The sequence below is a fragment of the Kogia breviceps genome, chromosome 4 (assembly GCF_026419965.1).
Source record: "Kogia breviceps isolate mKogBre1 chromosome 4, mKogBre1 haplotype 1, whole genome shotgun sequence".
NCBI lineage: Eukaryota > Metazoa > Chordata > Mammalia > Artiodactyla > Physeteridae > Kogia > Kogia breviceps.
Window position 1 is genome coordinate 144111739 of NC_081313.1, and position 13522 is coordinate 144125260.

Genomic DNA, 13522 nt, shown 5'->3' on the forward strand with positions numbered 1-13522 from the left:
CGTGTAACTACAGTTTGACAAGTAACTTTAACCTGTTGAGTTACTTGGTCAGTAACTCCTCACATCTGGGAAATTGTGGCTTTTTTTTTGGAGATGCGATATTGGTGAAGGCAAATAGTAATCAGGATAAAAGATGACCAGATGAAGACACTGGGTTCTTTTAAATGGTTAACTTTAAAGGATTTTAGAATAGTTTGATTTTTGAGATTAAGAGCCTCTTCCCAGAATAGAGACTAAAATATAGTTTAAAACGCAACCATTTTCCAACAATTACTCAAAAATAACATTTGCGAAAGGATCCGGAGGTAGTTTAGAATTAACTGGAATGGTATTTACTGTAGCCTCTTTTACTATCCCAGCTTTTATTCCTCAAATCTTGAATTAATGACTGGGTTATATACATTAATTCTGATGTGGAAACAACCGGAGTGACACTATCCTTAAAAAATTTCCAATGCTGATAGACATTTTTAATGGAGAAATTGAATGATATGATTTTCTGTTTGTTGGTTCAAAGTCAAAATAAATTATTAGGAAGAAAATTCCAGGTTTATCTTATGAGGTAAAGATTAATGTGAAATCTGAGATAATCCAGATTTGAGATTTTTAATGGTTCTCATCCCTTTAAAAAAAAACAAAACCCTGCTGTGTAGGAAAATAAATTTGTTATTGTGGAAAAATGAAAACCTTGATTAAAATATCTAGCTTTTTTCTTCACAAAATAAAAAAATATCAATTGCATTCGCCTAAAATTTTTAAATTCCTTTCCCTTTGCATTTACTTTCATCCCTCTACCCTGGCCCTCGCTGATTTGCTTTCCATCACTAGTTTTTCCTAGAATTACATGTAAATGCAATCGTACAGTATGAGGTCATTTGTGTCTGGCTTCTCTAACTTAACCGAATGCTTTTGAGATTCATCTGTGTTGGGAGGTTTTATAAATTTCACAAGTCAGGTTGAACCTAATGTATTTGAAATCATTTTCAAAAAAGCAGTAAGCATCTGGCATTTTCAGTGCCAAATTAAATACATACACTTATTTGGTAGCTTTTATTTAAGGACAACACTGATACAGACCAACAAGGGCAATAGTCAGTATACTGGTTATACACATCAATAAATGAAATTGACTTGTGAGCATAATTCTAAGAGGTTGAGTGCAGAGGGTGTTGTGGTAGCTATAAACTGGATGGAGCTAAAGAGGTTAACCTGACTTTCAAGTTAAGATTTCCTGGGAGAGGAGATGGGGTATCAGGATCTGGCTCTAAGGAAGAAAGCTTGGTGAACTGGTTGGGGAGGGCATCCAGGAGTAAAGTGTGGCTTCTGGGAGTAGTCTCTAAGGCAGAATGTAGTAATTGGATGAGGGTGAGGAAAGAGTAAATTTGTTTTAGGAGTAGTAGAGTCCAGGTACATAGAAACAAAAAGTGGATCATTGGTTTTAAAGTAAAGTGTGAGAGAACTGTTTGTCCACTGAAGTGGGAAAGATAAGAAGGACTTGCATAAGCTTTCTTTATTTTGGGTGGCAACATCTTCCCCTTTGCTGTTTGTTCCCCACTATTTCCACATCAACTATATGTAGTATACACTTAATAAATATTTACTTGGGAAATTTTTTTTTTTTTTTTTTTTTTTTTTTTTTTTGCGGTATGCGGGCCTCTCACTGTTGTGGCCTCTCCCATTGCGGAGCACAGGCTCCGGACGCGCAGGCCTGGCGGCCATGGCTCACGGGCTTAGTTGCTCCGCGGCATGTGGGATCTTCCCGGACCAGGGCACGAACCCGTGTCTCCTGCATCGGCAGGCGGATTCTCAACCACTGCGCCACCAGGGAAGCCCCTACTTGGGAAATATTGAAATAAGTTGTTCAGCTTAGCTAGATTAAAAGGGCAGTCTCTTCTGTTACCCATTGTTTTAGAAATGTTGACACTAATTTAAAATTTTTAGATTTGCTGCATTTATACCACACTAATATCTCCCTCCTCCCCCAATCCACCCCACACCCTGCAATTTTCTTAAAGATACTATGGGATTTTCTAAAACAAGGGCTAAGAATTACCTGGCCTATATAGCATTCCTGCCTTATCAAGTCCTTAGTATGTAAGTACCTTACTAAGGGATCTATTGTGCGGAAGCATAGCATCCAGTGAGTGTGAAGAGCAAGAATGAGAGGATGGCATTCAGTCTCTTGATATTTTTAAGAAACTGAAAAGTCCTTGGGCCTTGTGAATTGACCTCTGGGAGCTCATTTTAAATTACTGTGTTTCTGTTACAACCCTCCCTTTCTTTGTGCCACTTTGACCTGAATTAAATTGTTCTCTAAAGAAGCAGTTATGTTATTAGCCAGGCTCTAAATCTTCCATGTGGTATTGGTATTGACTGAGTGATCTGGGGTTTGTCAGTCCCTTAACCTCTTTGGGCATATCAGTTTCCTCATTTTTGAAATCAAAAGAGGGTTTTGCCAGTTTGGTAATTTTCTAGTTTTGCATGCTGAGCTTTTGGGTAGTGGGTTTTTTTTTGAACAAGTTTCCCTACTTAAATAAGTCACTGGCCTAGTTGATCTCAGAACTTTCAGCTCTGAATTTTAAGATTTATTTTCAGATGATGGTAGCTAGAAAGCATTTCATCACAGTTTGGTGTTTTGTCTAGATCTTACCTTTGAATGATATTTTAGTAGTGAGATACCACTCAGGACCTTAAAAATGCTACTTGTATCAGGTAAACCATAGGTTACCACTTAGGAGAAAGTAAATTAATGGGATATACTTTTATAGAAAAGCATGATAAAGAAGATGGGAGGGGCATAGGATAATTTTGGTTGTCTTGGTTTTTTTTTTTTTTTTTTTTAATATTTGTTTATTTATTTGGTTGTACCAGGTCTTAGTTGCAGCACGTGGGCTTCTTACTTGTGGCATGTGAACTCTTGGTTGCGGCATGCATGTGGGATCTAGTTCCCTGACCGGGGATTGAACCCAGGTCCCCCTGCATTGGGAGCACAGAGTCTTATTCACTGTGCCACCAGGGAGGTCCCAGTTGTCTTGTTTCTTTAACCACTTTTTTTTTTTCTTTCCCTCTTTGAAAGTCAAATATTCTAGGAGATATTTATAAAGTACTAGTTAATCCTTACTGTCCAGTGTTAAAAGCAGCTTAAATTTTAATCTTAGCTTTTTGGCACTGAGCATATATTCTGTAAATAAGTTCTAATACTCTTATCAGAGAACAAAGATGATTTCTACACTGGGTATGTTTTTATTAGAGAGATACATTACAGATCACAGGATTCATACAGTAACTGAATCTGTGGTATACTAAGGGTACTTATATTGGCTTAATGCTGGATTTCTAGTAATAGAATAATGTAATGATGCTTAGATAGCATTTGGAGCTGGATGAAACCTGAGAGATAATAGCCCAACACTTCATGATATATAAATTAGACTGTTGAGTCTCAGAGGGGTTACTAGAAATCTCCTCTAACTTCCAATTTTCCTGTGAGCCATTTTCACCTTTATGTCAAGGTCAAATCATGTCTGCTCACATAACCCACACCTTTTGATTTGATGCTGCAGAGCCATATTTTGCCTCCTTCACTCTATGGCGTTTGGTCTCATACAGAAAAGCTGATAAATGTAAGTAATCTATTGCTTGTATTATTATTTAATTTAGATCCTTATGATTCTTATTCTCCCTTTTGAATCCATGGATTGCTGGATGAGAACTTTTGTGGACATTATTAATTTGTATCTTAAAGTGGAGTAAATACTTGTAAACCCTTGTATAGTCCATGGATTTTACTACCTTGGCTTTAGTCGATTTTAGAGCTAGATTATTTTGTTTCTGAGTACATTTAATCTGTACCTAAGGTATGATTTAGTGATGTTTTCTCATGTGTCCTGTTTAGTAAGAAACTTTAATGTCAAGAAGTCTATACAAGAGAAAACTAGAGTTTGAAACAAATGTTATAAATCTAATCTTTTGATTTATTCCATTTTATTCTTAAAATCAGCCTTTGAGTTTTAACAGAAGTTTTTCTGAGGCTAAATGAGTACCTTAATAGCTTTCATAATATAAATGAATACTGTTTGTATTTCCAGTACAATCTCAGGGGGCTCTTGAAAATTGTTAATAGCTAGTAATCACATAACGTGTACTTATCCATGTCTTAATGGAATTTTTTTAAATGAGATGTAATTTTCATACAATGAAGTGTATACAGATCAATGTGCCATTGAATCAGTTTTGACAAATGCATACACTGATGTAACCCACACTCCCTAATGAGATAAAGAATATTTGATTTTTTTGTTTAATACTGCTAATCCTTGGTAGGCTATGTTTTGTGACAACATAGATTTTATATATTTATTTTTTAATCGATCTTTTGAATTGTAGTAACATTATTTTTCTGGATTTGATGTTGATTTGTCTTTATGTAAGACTACAAGTTAGTGATATGTTTATTAGCATGAAGTATACTAACCTAATAAAGTGATCAAGTTGGGGTGGTGATACACAGTGGCAATTGAGATCTTTACCCTATTTTCCTCCTTTGAATAGCTAAAATACTGCCTTTTCCTTGTTTGAGAGTCATCAGTGGGTATGTTTAATGGAGACTTTGGAAGTGCTGTAGAAAAACGTTTAGTTGGATAGTACATTCTGATCCTTAATAAAAAGGGAAAAGGAAAGGGCATTATATTGAGAGTCAATACTCAGGGTTCTGTCTGTGATGTCATCTAGATTTGAACCTAGGATGAATTCTGTCATGCATGTCAACTTTGCTTTATAAAAGGGATTTTGTAAGACCAACTCAGTCTTAAGAGTTTTTTTAATGCGTTATATAAACTGATGGGATCAGTAGAATAAAAGGTACACCTTCCATTCTCTGCAATGACATTTTGTTTTAGTTGCCTTTTATTCATAACATTGATAATATACTTTGAAATAAGTGGGTAGTTGGTTGAATTTAGTGTGGCTAAACATTCTTTTTTCCATCTATGCACAAGAAAAAAATAATCAACCAAAATCCAGGCATTTCACATGGTCTCATTTAATCATTACAACAATCCTGTAAGTTGAGGTTTTATATAAAGTGTGAGTCAAAATGATTAATTTGCCTAAAGTCACACAGCTGATGTGTTAATTTGAATAGATCTTACTGCCTTTTTCAGTGGTTCCCAAACTTTGCTGCACATTGGAATCACTTAGAAAACTTAAAAAAAATATATTGACACCTGGTTCCTAACCTCGGATATTTTGATTTAATTGATTTGGGGGTATGACTTTTAGTATTTCTTTTGCAGGGAGGGGGGGCTTCGTCATGCGGCTTCTGGGATCTTAGTTCCCCAATCAGGGATTGAACCCAGGCCTCCAGCAGTGGAAGCACAGAATCGAACCACTGATCACCACTTTTAGTATTTCTTAAGTGAACTCAGCTGAACTCACTAGGCGGTATGCAATTTACAAATGGAAATATGGCTGTACTAGTTGATTTAGCTTTGAATCCTGATATAAAGATACTACCATATCAAAATGCTGGTGTCTATTAATTTCACAGTAAAGGCTTACTAATGTGGTGGACATTTGTCAGCATAAGTATTTATCCGTGGTGAATTGGCCTTTTGGAATTTCTTTTGGTTCTGACTTGCAGTTTTTGTACAGAAGGTTTTTTTTTATTAAAGGGAAACAAGATGGTGACAGTGACTAAGCATACCTAGTACACATCATATGTTTCATTTGTGCCATCTTTAAGTGTGCAATGTCAGGGTTTGCAAATTAACCTGAAATTGAGGCTGTCCTATATTTCAGGTTGTCTGGAGGCTGCTCCGAGTACTTATCTGTTACACTTCCTTACACTGCCGGATTATTCTGTCCTTAAGGTGGCTTTTATGGCAAGGGGAGTGAGGGAGTGTGAGATCTGATTTAAAGCTGCCTTGCTGGAAAGTAGTAGCATGAAGTTTTTGTAAATTTTGTTTTAAGTTCCAAATTTTCCAAGTCTTTCAGTTATATTAGAAGTGTCTAATACACTGTCCTTGGCAACACTATAATGAAATTCTTAAAAGACTGGATTTTATACATTTATGTAAATACCATTCTTTTCCTTTACTACCCTGTTCACTATGTATTCACGTTAGGTTGTTTTGCTTTTGGCTCTTCTCACTTGATTGAAATTATTGTTACCACTAAGCTTCACTTATTGAAATCCTAGTGTTCTCATTTTTGTACCTCCATGATATTAATACTTTGTATCCTTCTTAAGGAAGGGAGTGATATTGAGTTTTTCTCTAAAAATTAAAGCTCTGTTGTTGGAGAGTGTCAGTGAACTTTACAGTACCCGTACAGTACCTTCTAGAGAATAAGCAAACATTTTTCATTCAGTCAGCAAATACATATATTTGAGTGCCTACTACATACTGGGTGGGCAGTTTCAGATACTGAGCACATTTCAGTGAACAGACAAAAATTTTGTGAGGCTTAACGTTCTTTTTGAGCATCTACCATGTACCTGACATGTATTTAATTGTGAATTTGTCTCTTGCTGAAAATTAGGAGCAAAGATGTCTAAATCTCCTGTGAGGACATGAACCTTCCCTTAACATCAAAGGGATAATATGAGTTTGAGCCCCAAACAGCATTCTGAACCATCAGCGGTTGCCTTGATTGGAGAGGTCAGCAGGGACCACATTATGTCTCCTTGTGAATCCTGCTTAGTCAGCATTTCTCAAACATCAACCATGCATAATAATTACCTACAGAGTTTGTTTAAAATGTAGGGTTTACTGCCTCACCCCCAGATTTCTTTAACCAGTACTGGAATGGGCCCCAAGAGTCTGTATTTTTAACAAGTAACCTCATATAATTTCTGCTAAAGACCACAGAACCACGCTTTGGGAAATACTGTGTTGAGGTTTTGACACTCCATTGTATTGAGCAGTTGGGGGTTGTTAGTGATTATTTTGCTGAGAGGGCTCTGACTATTGTAGGAGATGCTGTTGTCTTCGTTGTTGTCATTTCATAATTGTTGGGCAACTGCTTTTTGTAATGAAAGTAATCCTTTTGTTTGTGTAGTACTTTTACAATCTCATAAGTACTATTATATCTCTTGATAGGTATAATAGATAAGTTATATTAAAAATGTTTATCAATGGAACTTCCCTGGTGGTCCAGTGGCTAAGAATGTGCTCCCGATGCAGGTGGTCCAGGTTGGATCCCTTATCAGGGAACTAGATCCCACATGCCGTAACTAAAAGATCCTGCACCCCGCAACTAAAGCACACCACAACTAAAGATCCTGCACTCAGCAACGAAGATGCCGTGTGCTCCAAATAATTCCTGGTGCAGCCAAACAATATATATATATTTTTTTTTTTTAAAAAAAGGTTTATCGGTGAGCAAAAATGGCTTATGCAGGCAAGAAAATGGCAAAGCCAGAACTAGAACCTGTTTTTTTTGACTGCTGGTTCACTATTCTTTGCACTGTATTGCATATACTATGAGTTCAACCAGCTTCCCATTTTCAAATCCAACTTCTGGTTTACTGGGCCACTTTTTAATTGTCTAGTCACTGAAGGGCTTATTTTTATAAGTATATATTGCATAGTTCTATATTATTAGTTCAGGTTTACATAGAATTTAAATTTATGGATAGATATTCATGTGTTCATTCATTGCTTTTTTTCTTTCAGGTTAGGTCGTTCCTTTATAATAGCTTGCGTTGCTTCTTCCATTTTTCCCCTTTCCTATATCTTGCATTAACATTTCAAGCCCAGACTTTGTTTTCTTTGTTCTGTTCTACTTTTAAAAGATTATATCAAACTTTGGAATTGTTTGTTTTCTTTTGTGTTCATTTGCTAATGCAGAGAAATTTGAGTTAAAATTTTTTTAACCTGGACTCTATCTACTTAAGAAGGATTTGCTAAGCAAATTAATTACTGTAGAATGTGGTGGGGGGAATGTTTCATCTAGCCAAAATTATTTGTTCTTTTAAATCTTTATATGTAAAACTGTCTTGATACAGGTGATTCCTATAGTGCAAAAAGTACCCTAAAGGAAACCTTTTGGTCTCTGAAGTGTACTAAGAGATATTTTGATTCTGTTACTTTCTTGCTCTAACATTTTTTTAAGGTATTTATTTATTTATTTTGGCTGCAGTGGGTCTTCGTTGCAGTGTGTGGGCACAGTAGTTGTGGCACGCGGGCTTAGTTGCCCCTCAGCACATGGGATCTTAGTTCCCCTGACCACGATTTGAACCTGCGTCCCCTGCATTGGAAGGTGGATTCTTAACTACTGTGTCACCAGGGAAGTCCCTTGCTCTAACATTTTAATGTATATTTTTCTCATATTTCTCTTCCTAAGGAGTGGAGGTAAGTCATTTTAGCCTTGAGAATTTGAGATTTAAATTAGGAAGAAGGAAAAGGGAGCCCAATTTTGTTTTGGCTGCCTCATGCGACATGCGGGATCTTAGTTGCCCAACCAGGGATCAAACCCATGCTCCCTGCATCAGGAGTGCGGAGTCCTAACCACTTTAAAAGTAGGGTGGATGGTTATAGCTTTGGACATGTTGAGTTTAAGGCGCAGGGAATCCCAAGTTTAGCTCTTGTATAATTAAGTTAGCAGAAAATACAGACCTAATCCTAGGCCAGGGAACTAGGACTGGTGTTAGATCTGAGCAAGATCAGCATAGAAGTGATAGTGGAGAAAGGAAATTGAGAAGTGAGGACTGAACCCTGTGGTGGAAATTCAGAGTTAATCAAGGCAAGAGGAGAGTTGGGATAATGGGGTGTTGCAGTTAAAGGAAGTCAGTTTTTAGGAGGAGGTAATAGCTATTCCAGAGAGAGAAAAGGAATGAGACTTTAAGGCTTTGGGCTTTGGCTGGAATAGAGTTCAGTATACAGTCATACTTAGTAAGTCACTGTTGACTCAGTGATTATGTCCTGAGGGCAGTCTGGTGAGGGAATAAGGATATAAAGGATAGGCAGAGATCAGATTTTTAGAGTTCCTCATATATATATGAAACTTTGCTTTTTTGGTGTGTAATTAGGGAGGGGCATTGGTTTTCATAGCAGAGAAACAACACCATGAAACTGTAGAGGAGTGACTGAAAGTAGGAGACTATGTAGAGAGGTAACGGGCATTTTTCAAAGTTTAGCTCAGATACTAACTTTTCCAAGAAGCCTTCCCTTTTATCTTCTGAATAAATTTCTCGCTTCTCTGTGTTTTATATTTACTTTATTGTTGCTTTTATATTGTACTTGTCACTTATCTGTTCTTTTAGACCTTATGATGCTTATGGCATCCTTATCGGCAGTATCACACACATAGTAGGTCCTTAATTGTTGAAACAGAGACTGGAGGAGCAGATTTTGGTAAAAGATTGACAGTTTTATTGAGATAATTTACCTATGTAAGCATCATCTACTTAAAGTGTGCAATTCAGTGGTTTTTACTATATGTACAGTTGTGCAACCATCACCATAATCCAATTTTAAAATGTTCATCCCCCCAAAAAAAAAAAAAACCTTGAACACATTAGCAATCACTCTCCATATCCCCCCAGGCCTAGATATCTACTAATCTACTTTATATATTTGCCTATTCGAAAAGATTTGGGGCTTCCCAGGTGGTGCAGTGGTTGAGAATCTACCTGCCAATGCAGGGGACACGGGTTCAAGCCCTGGTCTGGGAAGATCCCACATGCCGCGGAGCAACTAAGCCCATGTGCCACAACTACTGAGCCTGTGCTCTAGAGCCCACAAGCCACAACTGCTGGAGCCTGCATGCCTAGATCCCATGTTCCACAACAAGAGAAGGCACCACAATGAGAATCCTGTGCACTGCAATGAAGAGTAGCCCCTGCTCACCACAACTAGAGAAAGCCCATGCACAGCAACAAAGACTCAACAGAGCCAAAAATAAATAAATAAAAAGAAAAGATTTGATCAACCCTTTATAATTGGTATTGTGAAACTACAGATACATTGTCCCATTTACCAGTGGAATAGTATATTTTAATACTTGTATTCCCCTGGAGGTTCCAGTTCTCCACATACTGTCTTCCAGTACTACTATGACCAAGGCTAGAGAGAGCAGTGGCAGCAAGGACCATTTGTGATCTCTGAAGTATAATTTTGGGTAGTATGATGAGAATGATAACCATTATACTGGGAACCAAGAACAAAAAATGAGAGTAAGATGGCACATAGAAACTAGATTTTCAACAAGTTAACCGTGAACAAGAAAATCAGATGATCTTGTCTTACTATGAGCCAACTATGCTGGCTACTTTCAGTTTCTTGTGAATAACAAGCTTAATGCATACTCCTAACCCCCACACACCTCCTCTTCTGTTTATGCTTCAAGAATCAACATACTTCTTTGGAGAGAAGCTTTTCCTAATGCCTCCTTCTGAAAGATCTGTTGGGTCCCCATAATTTGTACCTTCTCACCATCAGTTTCTCTTTCATCATATGTTATTTATTTGCCTACACAGACTGTGCTGTAAGCTATGAGAGCAAGAATTATTGGTTTTGTCTTGTTAGCCACCATAAATATTGAAAGGGTAAATTAATTGGAGCTTTAGTAGTAGATAGTACTAAGTATCAAAGCACATTTTTTTGTTTGTGTTTTTAAAATTTGCGGGTTAAGGAACATTTATGCATCTTTTAAGGCAGAGGGCAAGGAACAAGGAGACTGAGAAATGTGGTAATCCTACAGCATAATTCAAAGATTTTAGGGATGATATTGTGAGCAAAGGATTAGTAGTAGAAGTTAGGAGGGTTAGGATAAAGAAGGAAAACGAATCATCTTAGTTGACATTATTATTGCTGAGTGAAACACATATGATGCCCAAGTTTTAGATCTTATTCTGCAGTCTGATTATCTTAAAAATCTGTTTAGAGCAGCGTTCTTAACTTGGTTCAGGGATTTACCCTCCACAAGGTCAGTGAATTGGATAGGAAAAATATTCCATCTTTATTTTCATGTACCTCTAACTGAACCTAGTTTTTCTTTTATAAATGTAGGCAACAAATCCCCACTAGTTTTGGCAGTACCTATGGCTTTGTCACCAATAGAAATCACAGGTATTTTCGTATTACATTATTGTTGCATGTAACTAAAAATAGTCTTTATATCCAAAATTATAGTACTAGTTAGACCTGCCTCTAAATTTTATTTAATGCTTTAATAAAGAGCATGTATATTACTATATCAAGATTGATTTTTTTTTTTTTTTTTTTGTACGCGGGCCTCTCACTGTTGTGGTGTCTCCCATTGCGGAGCACAGGCTCCAGACGCACAGGCTCAGTGACCATGGCTCACGGTCCCAGCCGCTCTGCGGCATGTGGGATCTTCCCGGACTGGGGCACGAACTTGTGTCCCCTGCATCGGCAGGCGGATTCTCAACCACTGCGCCACCAGGGAAGCCCTGATTTTTTTTTTTTAACATCTTTATTGGAGTATAATCGCTTTACAATGGTGTGTTAGTTTCTGCTTTACATCAAAGTGAATCAGTTATACATATATATATGTTCCCATATCTCTTCCATCTTGCGTCTCCCTCCCTCCCATCCTCCCTATCCCACCCCTCTAGGTGGTCACAAACCACCTAGCTGATCTCCCTGTGCCATGCAGCTGCTTCCCACTAGCTATCCCCCCTACGTTTGGTAGTGTACTCTCACTTTGTCACAGCCTACCCTTCCCCCTCCCCATATCTTCAAGTCCATGCTCTAGTAGGTCTGTGTTTTATTCCCGTCCTACCCCTAAGCTCTTCATGACATTTTTTTCCCTTAGATTCCATATATGTGTGTTAGCATACGGTATTTGTTTTTCTCCTTCTCACTTACTTCACTCTGTATGACAGACTCCAGGTCCATCCACCTCACTACAAATAACTCAATTTCGTTTCTTTTTATGGCTGAGTAATAGTCCATTGTATATATGTGCCACATCTTCTTTATCCATTCATCTGTTGATGGACACTTAGGTTACTTCCATGTCCTGGCTATTGTAAATAGAGCTGCAATGAACATTTTGGTACATGACTCTTTTTTTTTTTTTTTTTTTTTTTTTAATTCCAGAGGAGGAAACTTTACTTTGAATCTCATATGTTAGCATCACAGGGTTTGAATAAGTGGATAATATATAGTAAAGGATTTTAAATACATGTTCATTCTTATTTTATTCTTTCTGATAGAGTTTTGAATAGACTCTCTCTCCAGAAGAATGTTTTTCCCCCTTGGATCTTTTTTAACAAACTCCAAGAGCACAATGAAGAACTTGGGCTGATTATTATTATTTTTTTTTACATTTTAAATTCTCCATCTTCAATTTTATTTTAAATGCAGTGTTTATTTTTATACTTACAGCCCATTGAATCACGTTTTGTTTTTTTTCACATTTTTATTGAAGTGTAATTGCTTTACAATGGTATGTTAGTTTCTGCTCTACAACAAAGTAAATCAGTTATAGGTATGTTCCCATATCTCTTCCCTCTTGCATCTCCTTCCCTCCCACCCTCCCTATCCCACCCCTCTAGGTGGTCAGAAACCACCTAGCTGATCTCCCTGTGCCATGCGGCTGCTTCCCACTAGCTATCCACCCACGTGAGTCTTTGAATTATGGTTTTCTCAGAGTATATGCCCAGTAGTGGGATTGCCGGGTCGTATGGTAGTTCTATTTGTAGTTTTTTAAGGAACCTCCATACTGTTCTCCATAGTGGCTGTATCAATTTACATTCCCACCAACAGTGCAAGAGGGTTCCCTTTTCTCCACATCCTCTCCAGCATTTATCGTTTCTAGGTTTTTTGATGTTGGCCATTCTGACCAGTGTGAGATGATATTATTGTAGTTTTGATTTGCATTTCTCTGTGATTAATGATGTTGAGCATTCTTTCATGTGTTTGTTGGCAATCTGTATATCTTCTTTGGAGAAATGTCTATTTAGGTCTTCTGCCCATTTTTGGATTAGGTTGTTTGTTTTTTTGTTATTGAGCTGCATGAGTTGCTTGTAAATTTTGGAGATTAATCCTTTTGTCAGTTGCTTCATTTGCAAATATTTTCTCCCATTCTGAGGGTTGTCTTTTCGTTTTGTTTATGGTATCCTTTGCTGTGCAAAAGCTTTTAAGTTTCATTAGGTCCCATTTGTTTATTTTTGGTTTTATTTCCATTTCTCTAGGAGGTGGGTCAAAAAGGATGTTGCTGTGATTTATGTCATAGAGTGTTCTGCCTATGTTTTCCTCTAAGAGTTTGATAGTATCTGGCCTTACATTTAGGTCTTCAACCCATTTTGAGTTTATTTTTGTGTATGGTGTTAGGGAGTGTTCTAATTTCATACTTTTACATGTAGCTGTCCAGTTTTCCCAGCACCACTTATTGAAGAGGCTGTCTTTTCTCCACTGCATATCAAGATTGATTTTAAAGTAATTTTATGGTAACTGAATTTCTCTAAAATTGGTTTTCTTTATAATGCTATGTATTTTATTTTATGCATTTAAAATACTGAGAAGGGACCAATAGGCCTCATTAGACTACC

General features: G+C 37.2%; 1 protein-coding gene across 7 annotated transcripts in view; it reads left to right on the top strand.

Annotated features, from left to right (window-relative positions):
* The window catches only part of CSNK1A1 (casein kinase 1 alpha 1), a 52260-nt gene that overhangs the window by 2303 nt on the left and 36435 nt on the right, over positions 1 to 13522 (top strand). The gene's annotated exons all lie outside the window — the stretch shown is intronic.